The sequence below is a fragment of the Hypanus sabinus genome, chromosome 7 (genome assembly GCF_030144855.1).
Source record: "Hypanus sabinus isolate sHypSab1 chromosome 7, sHypSab1.hap1, whole genome shotgun sequence".
Lineage (NCBI taxonomy): Eukaryota > Metazoa > Chordata > Chondrichthyes > Myliobatiformes > Dasyatidae > Hypanus > Hypanus sabinus.
In genome coordinates this window covers 79273359-79285664 of record NC_082712.1, presented here as the reverse complement: position 1 = coordinate 79285664, position 12306 = coordinate 79273359, and the positions used below count along the sequence as shown (strand labels likewise).

Here is a 12306-nt window from a genome sequence, read left to right as displayed (position 1 = left end):
TTTGATCGAGGTATTTAAAATTTTGAGAGGGACAGATAGAGTTGACGTGAATAGGCTGTTTCCATTGTGAGTAGGGGAGATTCAAACTAGAGGACATGATTTGAGAGTTAGGGGGCAGAAGTTTAAGGGAAACACGAGGGGGTATTTCTTTACTCAGAGAGTGATAGCTGTGTGGAATGAGCTTCCTGTAGAAGTAGTAGAGGCCAGTTCAGTTGTGTCATTTAAGGTAAAATTGGATAGGTATATGGACAGGAAAGAAGTGGAGGGTTATGGGCAGAGTGCGGGTAGGTGGAACTAGGTGAGATTAAGAGTTCGGCACGGACTAGGAGGGCCGAGATGGCCTGTTTCCGTGCTGTGATTGTTATATGGTTATATGGTTATAAAGAATCAGTCGCTACACAAAACCCTGTGGAACACCATCAGCCAACCAGAAAAAGCTCCCTTTATTCCCACTTTTTGTCTCCTACCAATGAGCTTTATCCATGCTAGAATCTTTCCTGTAATACCATGGGCTTGTAGCTTGTTAACAGCCTCATTTGTATCACCTTGTCAAAGGCCTTCTGAAAATCCATATACACTACATCAGTCAATTCTCCTTTGTCTGTCAAATAATTGCAACAGATTTGTCAGGCAAGATTTTCCCTTGAGGAAGCCATGCTGACTTTGGCCTATTTTACCATGTGCCTCCAAGTACCCTGAGACCTCATCCTTAATAATCAACTCCAATATCTTCTCAGCTCTCTCTCCCTTCTTGAAGAGTGGAGTGACGTTTGCAATTTTCTAGTTTTCTGGAACCAGTCCAGCATCTAGTGATTCTTGAAAGATCATTACTAATGTCTCCACAATCTCTTCAGCTGCCCCTTTCAGAACACTGGGGTGTACACCATCTGGTCCAGGTGACTTATCTACCTTCAGACCTTTCAGTTCCCAAGAACCTTCTCCCTAATAATGGCAACTTCACACACTTCATGATCCCTGACTCCTGGAACTTCCATCACACTGCTTGTGTCTTCACCACAGTGAAGACTGATGCAAAATGCTTAATTGGTTCGTCCGCCATTTTGTTGTCCCACATTACTACCTCTCCAGCAACATTTTCAGCAGTCCAAAATTCACTCTCGTCTCTCTTTTACACTTTAAGTATCTGAAGAAACTCTTGATATCCTCTTTAATATTGTCTAGCTTACTTTCATGTTCCATCTTTACCTTCTTAATGACTTTTTAGTTGCCTTCTGTTGGTTTTTAAAAGCTTCCCAATCCTCTACCTTCCCACTAATTTTTGCTCTATCATATGCCCTCTCTTTGGCTTTTATGTTGGCTTTGACTTCTCTTGTTAGCCACAATTGTGTCCTTTAGAATAATTCTTCCTCTTTTGAATATATATTGTGTACCTTCCAAATTGCTTCCAGAAACTCCAGCCATTGCTGCTCTGCCCTCATCCCTACCAGTGTTCTTTTCCAATCAATTCTGGCCAACTCTTCTCTCGTGCCTCTATAAATTTCTTCACTCCACTATAAAACAGACACATCTAACTTTAGATTCTCCTTCTCAACTTTCAGGGTAAATTTGATCACATTATGATCATTTGTTCCTTAAACTCTCCAATCAGTTCCGCTTCATTGCACAACACCTGATCCAGAATAGCTGATCCCCTGGTGGCCTCAATCCTGAGCTGCTCTCAAAAGCCAATTTAGGGTTATTAGAAAAAAACATTCTAGAAATCCCACCTCTTGGAATCTAGCACCAACCTGATATTTACAATCTATTTGCATATTAAAATCCCCCATGATTGTTGTAATATTGCTCTTTCGGCAAGCATTTTCTATCTCCTGTTGTAATTTATAGGCCATGCCTTTACCATTATTTGGGGCTCTGTATATAACACAGTCTTTTCACACTTGCAGTTCTATCTACAATGACTCAACAACTTCCAACTCTATGTCACCTCTTTCAAATGATTCAATCTCATTTCTTTTTACCCTCTCTGCCTTCCTGCTTGACCTTTCAATACAATGTGCATCCGTAGATAGGAAGCTCTCAGCTATGGTTATCTTTCAGCTATGATTCAATTAATAAATAAAATCAAAAATGTGTGATTTTTCAATTTTCATTCTAAACGTTTATAGTATGCATATTACAAAAAAACATTTAAAGTGCTGTGCAATTTTCAGGCCGTAAGCATTTCCTGCTCAGAGCAAAGGTTGGTCGGCGCAGCTGTAAAAATATGAGGGGGAGAGTTTCACTCACAGAGTCTTGTACAACCGCACCATCTCCTATACTCAGTGCCTTTGCCCACATGCCAAAAGCCTTCTCCCCTATCCTGTCTACCTGCGATGACGCCACTTTCAGGGAAACATGGTCAAAGTTCAAAGTACGTTTAATATCAAAGTATGTGGGCAGTATTCAACCCTGAAATTCATCTTCCTGCAGACAGCCAGGAAACACAGAAACACCATGGAACCCGCTCAAAGAGAACATCAAACAACTAACACGCAAAAGTCGACAGAACAAGCAAATAGCACACAGAATATTAAACATCAGCCTGAACTCCAGTGTCACTTTGTTCTATGACACTCCCCAGGGTCCTGATGTTCACTGTGAATGTCCTACCTTGAGTCACGGAGAGATTCGGAATGGAAACTGGACCTTCAGCCCCTCCAGTGTGTGCCCAACCATCAGCCACCCATCTACAACAATCTCAGCTCATTTCTCCTATGTTCCCATCGACTGCACCCCCCTCACCTCCTTCAGTTCAAAAGTTACCGATGCAGGGTCTCCACCTAAGACGTTCTGACCTTTTCCCTCCACAGACACTGCCTGACCCTCTGAGCTCCTCCAGGAGTTTGTACGATTATCTGTGGCCCTTTGTGTCTCCAGTGGATAGTGCGGGTGTTAGTGTGAAGCAGGGAACAGAGCTTAGCTGTCTGCTATCTCCACCTTGTGGTTGAGCTGGGTATTGCTAACGGTTCTAATTACAGTGAGTGGGCTCAGGAGCAGATTGCGACTCAGGTTTAATATCACTGGCATATGTCATGAAATTTGTTGGCTTTGCAGCAGCAGTACATAATAATGGGAAAAAACTGTGAATTACAGTGTGTATATATACATAAAGTAATTAAATTAGATAAGTACTGCAAAAATAGAAATAAAAAGTAATGAGGTAGTGTTCATGGGTTCAATGTCCATTCAGAAATCAGATGGCAAAGGGGAAGAAGCTGTTCCTGAATCATTGAGTGTGTGCCTTCAGGCTCCTGTACCTCCTCCCTGATGGTAACAATGAGAAGAGGGCATGTCCTGGGCGATGGGGGTCCTTAATGATTGACGTTGCCTTTTTGAGGTATTCGTCCTAGAAGATGTTGGATGATGGGGAGGTTGGTGCCCATGATGGAGCTGACTATGTTTACAACTCTCTGCAGTTTATTTTGATTCTGTGCAGTGCCCCTCAATTCCCCCTCCCCAATACCAGACGGTGATGCAGCCAGTCAGAATGGTCTCCATAGTACATCTGTAGAAATTTGTGAGTGTTTTTAGTGACATTCCAAATCTCCTCAAACTCCGAATGAAATACAGCCCCTGTCGTGTCTTCTTTGTAGCTTCATTGATATGTTGGGTCCAGGTTAGATCCTCAGAGATATTGACACCCAGGAACTTGAAACTGCTCACCCTTTCCATTTCCGATCCCTCTGAGGGTGTGTGTTCCCTCGTCTTACCCTTTCTGAAGTCCACAATCACAGAAACATAGAAAACCTACAGCGCAATGCAGGCCCTTCGGCCCACAAGGTTGTGCCGAACATATCCCTACCCTAGAAATTAGTAGGCTTACCCACAGCCCCCTATTTTCCTAAGCTCCATGTACCCATCCAGGAGTCTCTTAAAAGACCCTATCGTATCCGCCACCACCACTGTCACCGGCAGCCCATTCCACGCACTCACCACTCTCTGCGTAAAAACTTACCCCTGATATCTCCTCTGTACCTACTCCCCAGCATCTTAAACCTGTGCCCTCTCATGCTAGCCATTTCAGCCCTGGGAAAAAGCCTCTGACTCTCCACACGATCAATGCCTTTCATCATCTTATACACCTCTATCAGGTCACCTCTCATCCTCCGTCGCTCCAAGCAGAAAAGGATCATAGGGAAAATGTACAGACTCCTTTCTGATGATGTATGAATTGAATTCCGAAGCTGTAATTGCATCACGCCAGCCACTGTGTTACCGAGGTGCAGGGGATTTCCCTCTGGTATCCCGTTTTCTCCCACATCCCAACAACATCCAGGGTCAGTGCAAATTACCCCCTCAGTGTGTGGGTGAGAGGATGAGAGTGTGGGAGAATGGGGTTGCTTTGAGGGCCCATATTGGGCTTGGTTTTTTAGATTAAGCGTGGGTAGGTACCCCTCAGAGATGTGTGCTTAGCCCACTGCTCTACTCTCTACACTGACTGTGGCTAGGACAGCTCAAATCCATTTGCTGACAGATGGTGATGAGAAGGGGTACAGGAGCAAGATTGATCAGCTGGTTGAGTGGTGTCACAGCACTCAACATCAGTAAAACGTTGTGATTGGTTGCGGACTTCAGGAAGGGTAAGTCGTGGGAACACACACTCATCGAGGGATCAGATGTGGAAACAGTTAGCAATTTCAAGTTCCTGGGTGTCAACATCTCTGAGCGTCTATCCTGGATCCTGACGCAGTTATAAAGAAGACATGACTGCAGCTGTATTTTATTAGGAGTTTGAGGAGATTGGTATGTCACTTGCAACTTTCTACAGACGTACCATGGAGAGCATTCTAATTGGCTGCATCACCATCTGGTACGGGGTGGGGCTACTGCACAGGATCAAAATAATCTGCAGGAAGTCTTAAACTCAGTTGACTCGATGGTATTATTTCATAATTGGGGACATGTATATAATTCACAACCACGGACATTGAGTTGGGGATTTGCTTTCAGAAGTTGGTCTGACGTGATGATGTGATTAATGGAAAAGGTTTTTCACGCACTTTGGTTGTGTAGGTTTGGGAGTTCAATATAATGCGTTATGGGTTTTGTTAAACATAAAATGCCTCACTTCATTTTATTTCTGAATATCTATACTGGTGACCCTGATGCTCTAGGACAATTCCAAAGTTACTGAACAATGCAGTCACTTTGAAACTGCTGGAGTTTTGGGAGCAAAATGCTGTCATTTGGTTTGTGCAAGCTGAGGCCCAATTCACGCTGCAAGAAATCTCCACCGACCACACCAAATATTTCTACGTGGTAGCATCGCTCAGCAACTCCATGGTGGCAAGAGTGGGGAATTTTCCAGAACACCCACCTGAACACGATAAATGCCAATTGCTGAAAACTCAGCTTTTACAGACTTTTGGACTATCGGAGTCTGAGCGTTAAACAGTTGCTCTCCTTGCCCAGCCTCGGCGATGCTAATCCTTCGGAGCTGATGGATCACATGCTGTCTCTCCTGGGAAATCACCATCCTTGTTTTATTTTTAAAGGACTCTTCATGCAGCCAATGCCTGATCCAGTTCACACAGCTGTCACCAATGAACCCTTGAAGGAATGACTATGGGGAGCTTGCTAAAATGACTGATAGTCTACACTCAGCCGGGCAGTGATGCGTCATTCCACCTCCTCTCTCTACCACAACAAGCCCCGTCAGTAAGGCCCCCAACATAAGGACCCCCACGGCTGTGAAACAGACGATGCGGGAACTGTGTTTACCACGCTCGCTCTGGTAAGAATGCTAGGAAGTGCTGACAACCTTGCAGCTTTGACAGTGGCAGCGTATTGGGATGTCAGAGATCTGCGACCACCGTGAGCTCCAGACTCTTCATTATAGATGCCCCTTCAGGGTGACGCTTCCTTGTGACACGGGTGATTAAGAGAGCGTGCTGCCTGCATCCCCTGTTGGTGAGAAGGCAAAGAGCGATGGAACCTCACTGGAGACCACAGGGTCCAGACTAACAGGAAACGATGCTTTGGTGGGCAGTGTTACTTCATCCTGGCTAAGGTGGCTGGACCTCTACTCGGTGCAAATCTCCTGTGTGCCCAAGGACTGCTAGTCGTTCTTAAGAACTGTTGCCTCATGGATGTCAAGGACTCTGGGTCATTACCCTATTCCCCAGCAAGCTCCCCACAATGACTCTGTCAAGCACATGCACCTAAGCATGTGAGTTTACTCGACTGCTGGGGGAGTTCCCAAACCTCACCAAGCCTACATTCGCCACCCGGTCAAGTCACAAAATGCCGGGCCGAGCACCACGTTCCCACAACTGGCCGCCAGTCCGTGCCCACCCCGAAAAGCTGGCAACTGCGAAGTCTGAGTCTGCCAACGTGGAAAGACTTGGCATTGCACGCCGGTCGAGTGGCCCCTGGACTTCACTCCTCCATATGGTCCCTACATCTGATGGTAGTTGCTGCCCATACAGTGATTACCTTCAGGAGGCCATCATCCCAAACCGCTACCCAGTCCCACACACCCAAGGCTTTTCGTCACCTTCAGCCGGGAAGTTAATTTCTTTTCCAAAGTCAGTCCAGTTAGGGGCTACCATCTGGTGCCTGTGTGCTCGGAGGACATTCCGGAAATGGCTGTGATAACCCTGTTTAGTTTCTTTGAGATTCTACACGTGCCAGTTAGGCTGAAAAATGCAGCACGGACATTCTAACGGCTGTTGGACTCTGGATTAAAACACCGCGATATTTTTTTGTTTGCCTGGATGACATGCTTGTCACCAGTGGATCCAAATCCAAACACATATCTCATCTCCACTCACTTTTCGTACCCTTATGCCAATGCGGGCTGATTATCAACCCAGATAAATGCCAGGTTGGGTCGTCAACCATTGACTTTCTTGGCCATCACATCTCTGCAGAAGGTGTGGAACCCCTGCCATCAAGGGTAGCCACTATTATGGATTTCCCACCACCCCTCACGACTAGAAACTACAGGAGTTTTTAGGTGTGGTGAGTTTCTAGCACCGCTTCATTCCGTGGGCTGCTGAATTTATTCTCCCCCTGTATAGTGGCTTAAAGGCAATGCTCCTTGACTGGTCAGTGGACATGACCAGGGCAGCTGATGATACCAAGCAACCTCTTCTTAACACGACACTACTGGTGCACCCACTCCATGCCTCAGACTATGCTGTGGGCGTTGTGCACAAACAGTGAAGGCGTATGGCAGCTGCTACCCCCGACAGGAAGTATAACATATCTGAGCGAGAGTTCTGGGTCTCCTTCTGGCTATCCGCCATTTTTGTTTTCTTCCCCAGAGTCGCCATTTCACAACATTCGTCGGCCACAAACCCCCCGTTCTGATGGCCAAAATATCAGAACCTTGATCTGCACAGCAGCAATGCCAACTGGCCTAAATATCTGAGTTCACAGCAAATATACAACATCTCAAAGGGGAAAGAGTAATGTTGTGGCTGATTGCCTCTCACGTACACATGGGGGATGATTATGACAGCTGACCAAGTTACTGACCCAGAGGTCCAGGCTCACCGACCAGCAGTCACAAGCCTGCAGCTGGCTGACATTGAGTTAGGGGAAGCTGCAGTTTCTCTCCTGTGTGATGTCTCAACTGGTCACCCTCGCCCCATCATGCCCACAAACTGGAGGTGGATTTGCATCCGGGCCGAAAGACCTCACAGAAACCAGTCACCCTACCGTTTGTGTGGCAGAACCTCTGAAAGGACACGTGTGATTGGTCTACCGTTTGTGTGGCAGAACCTCTGAAAGGATACGTGTGATTGGTCTGCAGATGGTGTGGCAGAACCTCTGAAAGGACACGTGTGATTGGTCTACCGTTTGTGTGGCAGAACCTCTGAAAGGATACGTGTGATTGGTCTGCAGATGGTGTGGCAGAACCTCTGAAAGGACACGTGTGATTGGTCTACCGTTTGTGTGGCAGAACCTCTGAAAGGACACGTGTGATTGGTCTACCGTTTGTGTGGCAGAACCTCTGAAAGGATACGTGTGATTGGTCTGCAGATGGTGTGGCAGAACCTCTGAAAGGACACGTGTGATTGGTCTGCAGATGGTGTGGCAGAACCTCTGAAAGGACACGTGTGATTGGTCTGCAGATGGTGTGGCAGAACCTCTGAAAGGACACGTGTGATTGGTCTACCGTTTGTGTGGCAGAACCTCTGAAAGGACACGTGTGATTGGTCTACCGTTTGTGTGGCAGAACCTCTGAAAGGATACGTGTGATTGGTCTGCAGATGGTGTGGCAGAACCTCTGAAAGGACACGTGTGATTGGTCTACCGTTTGTGTGGCAGAACCTCTGAAAGGACACGTGTGATTGGTCTACCGTTTGTGTGGCAGAACCTCTGAAAGGATACGTGTGATTGGTCTGCAGATGGTGTGGCAGAACCTCTGAAAGGACACGTGTGATTGGTCTGCAGATGGTGTGGCAGAACCTCTGAAAGGACACGTGTGATTGGTCTGCAGATGGTGTGGCAGAACCTCTGAAAGGACACGTGTGATTGGTCTACCGTTTGTGTGGCAGAACCTCTGAAAGGACACGTGTGATTGGTCTACCGTTTGTGTGGCAGAACCTCTGAAAGGATACGTGTGATTGGTCTGCAGATGGTGTGGCAGAACCTCTGAAAGGACACGTGTGATTGGTCTGCAGATGGTGTGGCAGAACCTCTGAAAGGACACGTGTGATTGGTCTGCAGATGGTGTGGCAGAACCTCTGAAAGGACACGTGTGATTGGTCTACCGTTTGTGTGGCAGAACCTCTGAAAGGACACGTGTGATTGGTCTACCGTTTGTGTGGCAGAACCTCTGAAAGGACACGTGTGATTGGTCTGCAGATGGTGTGGCAGAACCTCTGAAAGGACACGTGTGATTGGTCTGCAGATGGTGTGGCAGAACCTCTGAAAGGACACGTGTGATTGGTCTGCAGATGGTGTGGCAGAACCTCTGAAAGGACACGTGTGATTGGTCTGCAGTTTGTGCGGCAGAACCTCTGAAAGGACACGTGTGATTGGTCTGCAGTTTGTGCGGCAGAACCTCTGAAAGGACACGTGTGATTGGTCTGCAGATGGTGTGGCAGAACCTCTGAAAGGACACGTGTGATTGGTCTGCAGTTTGTGTGGAATACCAGTGGGCAAAAATTAACTGTCATGTTCAGACACCATCGGCACCTTTTGAGGTCCTTGAATGATGGTTTGACTATGTTAATGTGGACCTTGTTGGCCCTCTTTCTCCCACTCCATGGTTTCACTCACCTTACCATGGTGTACCGTACCACCAGGTGGTCAGAGATCGTCCCTCTAGCATCGACGACGGCCGCAGACTTGGCTCGGCTGTTCATCAGCACCTGGGTCACCAAGTTTGGCACCCCATCTGATATTTCCTCTGACCATGGCCCCCAATTCCCGTCAGACCTCTGGGGTGCGATGGCCCAGAAGCTCAGCGTTAGGCTACATCACTCCACGGCGACTCACCCGCAGTCCAACGGCCTATGCGAGCAGTTTCATCGTTCCTTAAAGGCTGCTCTGAGAGCTTCCCTGACTGATAAGTGTTGACGTGATCGGCTCCCGTGGGTCCTGCTGGGGCTCAGAAAGAGGACCCGCAGTCGCCCGCGGCTGAGTTGGACCGTGGGAAGCCATTACAAGTGCCGAGTGATTTCATTCCTGACACCACGACCGCCTGGTCAGCTTCTCAACAGCATCCCACCCTCCTCAGTGAATCCACTCTCTTTCCACGTATCCCTACCTCCCCGTACTTGTTGACCTACAATCCACCTCATTTGGTTTTGTCCGCCATGACAGTAACATCCCTTACGCTGGCCCGTTCCGTGTTTTGGAATGGGGGGAAAAGACTTTTATCATAGATAAGAGGGGTAAACCTGGACATATTTCAGTAGATCGCTTTAAGCTGACCCGCTGAGGTTTGAAATATTACACTGCCGTGCCGCGGCGTCACAACCTTAACGTGTCAACGTACCCCTGGACAAGCCAGAGGCTCCTGCAGTTCCTCCGCCCATGGAACCACAGGACCCAAGCCGGGCAACTCGTCCGAGCTCCAGCTTTAGTGAATCCTGGGGGCCTGTGTAGGGTAATGTAATTAGGAGAAATGTACATAATTCACAACCACCAACACTGAGTTGGGGTTTCGCTTTAAGAGGCTGGTCTGACGTGATGACGTTATACATGAAAGGTTTTTAGTGCTCAATAAAATGTGTTGCAGGTTTCCTTAAAGTTAAAACACCTCACCTTGTTTTATCTGCAGAAACCTACAAATGGGTCAGCCGTGATGGAGCAGATTCGATGGGCCAAATGGCCTAATTTGGGCAGCATCTGTGGAGGGAAATGGTTAATGTTTGGGTCAAAGATCCTTTAAGAATTGTCCAATAAACAGACTTCAACAAAATATTCACCCTGTTTTCTAAGCCACCCTAATCACTCTCCGGTTAGAGCGACAGCAGGACCAGTCTGCACTCTCACAGACTTACATGTCTTTATAATCGTTTTCACAATCGAGAACGTCAGGCGCTCTGTGTGTTTTTCATCACACCTGTGGGTGTGACCAGCTTGACTAACTTTAACTTTTGCCATCCCCAGTACTTCCCGTTCAGTCTGGCCACTGCAGTGACCCTGCCCTGCTCTACTGGTGGTGATCTCCTGACTTCGGAGCTCACTGCAGGTTATGGGCAACGGGACTCTGGTCAGTTGGCTGCTCCCTTCTCCTCTCCCGGGGTAGTTCATGAGGTAACGTCCCTTTCTTTTCTAAAATAAAGGGTGGGAAGTCACTCCTAATCCATGCTTCATAACCACGTCGCCTCACAGGACATCTCCCTCCAGCACTTGCATGCAGGGATTGGCTTCAGTCTGAAGAATAATCAGATCTTGGAGGTGGAGGAGCAACTGCACTGTGTCGCATACATTTACCGTCCAGGAACAAGTCTTGGGTGAGTAAGCACCGCCCTGGAGAAAATAACCTGTTAACCAAGAGGGTCTGGGCCTGATCGACACACAAGTGACAAGTCAGGCAGTAACTATGGAGGGAAATGAGTTAATCACAAACACAGATGCTGGAAATCTCTAAATGCTGGTGGAACTCAGCAGGCCAGGCAGCATCTATGGAAAACAGTAAAACAGTCGATGTTTTGGGCCGAGACCCCCCTTCAGGTCTGGAATAGAATAGAAAGGTGGGGGGAGAGGGGAGGCCAGCTGGAAGGGGACAGGTGAAGCCAGGTGGGTGGGAGAGGTCAGGGGCTGGAGAAGAAGGAATCTGAGAGAGAACAGTAGGAGAAAGGGAGCCAGGGTGAAGTAATCGGTAGGTGAGAAGTAGAGAGCCAGAGTGGGGAATAGAGGACAGGAGGAGGGGAGAAATCTGTTCACCAGGAGGAGAAATCCATATTCGTTCCATAAATGAACAGCCGATGTTTTGGGCTGAGACTCTTCAGGATTGGAAAGGAGGGGTCAGAAGTCAAAATAGGTAGGGGCAGGAGTACAAGCTGGCAATTGATAGATGAGACCGGGCGGGGGGTGGAAGAGGTACAAAGCTGATGTGATAAGTGGAGGCAAAGGGCCAGAATAAGAAGGGAGAGGGGGAATGGATGAACTAGCAGGTGATTGGTGAGACCAGGGGAGGGGGAACGTACAAACTTGTAGGAGATTGGTGAGTCCATGGGAGGGGGGATGTATGAATGCGGGTGATTGGTGAGACCATAGAAGGGGGTATGTATGAATGCAGGTGATTGGTGAGACCTGGGGAGGGGGAATGTATGAATGCAGGTGATTGGTGAGACCAGGGGAGAGGGAACGTACAAACTTGTAGGAGATTGGTGAGTCCATGGGAGGGGGGATGTATGAATGCAGGTGATTGGTGAGACCAGGGGAGGGAGACAGATGTGAGAGGTTGGGAGGTGATAGGTAAAGAGTAAGAAGGAAGAGGATAAGGGTACAACCTCCAGGTGATAGGTGAGACTCAGCCTCGTTCTAACCTGTCAATGCCGGTTCCTGTTCTGTAAGCAGGTCTGAGGAATTTCGGTTCATTGGTATTAACTTGTGTATTAACACAGGGTCTTTCCTTTCCAGATGGTACCATTGGTGTCACTGTTACATCAGCAAGCACACTGCCTTATATCAGTATCAGCAATAGGCCCAGCCTGCGGCCCTGTAGATGTTGGCTCCTGTGGAGCTATTGGAACAGTAAGTCTTGCTGCTCTTGGTGGGGTGGGAGATAAGACAGAACCTTATTGAAACTGTACGGGTCTCTGCCGTTCCCAGCTGCACAGAGTGGAAGCCTGTTACCTGGGCATCAGCTTCCTCTCCATATTGTGCTGCCCTGGT

At 47.8% G+C, this 12306-nt stretch overlaps 1 long non-coding RNA gene across 12 annotated transcripts in view; it reads left to right on the top strand.

The window, feature by feature from the left end:
- The window catches only part of LOC132396897 (uncharacterized), a 216718-nt gene that overhangs the window by 22776 nt on the left and 181636 nt on the right, over nt 1-12306 (top strand). For all 12 annotated transcript variants that reach the window (XR_009513166.1, XR_009513164.1, XR_009513165.1 and 9 more), the window contains 2 exons: nt 10749-10919; nt 12052-12165. This is a non-coding gene — a long non-coding RNA (uncharacterized LOC132396897). The remainder of the gene's footprint in view (nt 1-10748; nt 10920-12051; nt 12166-12306) is intronic.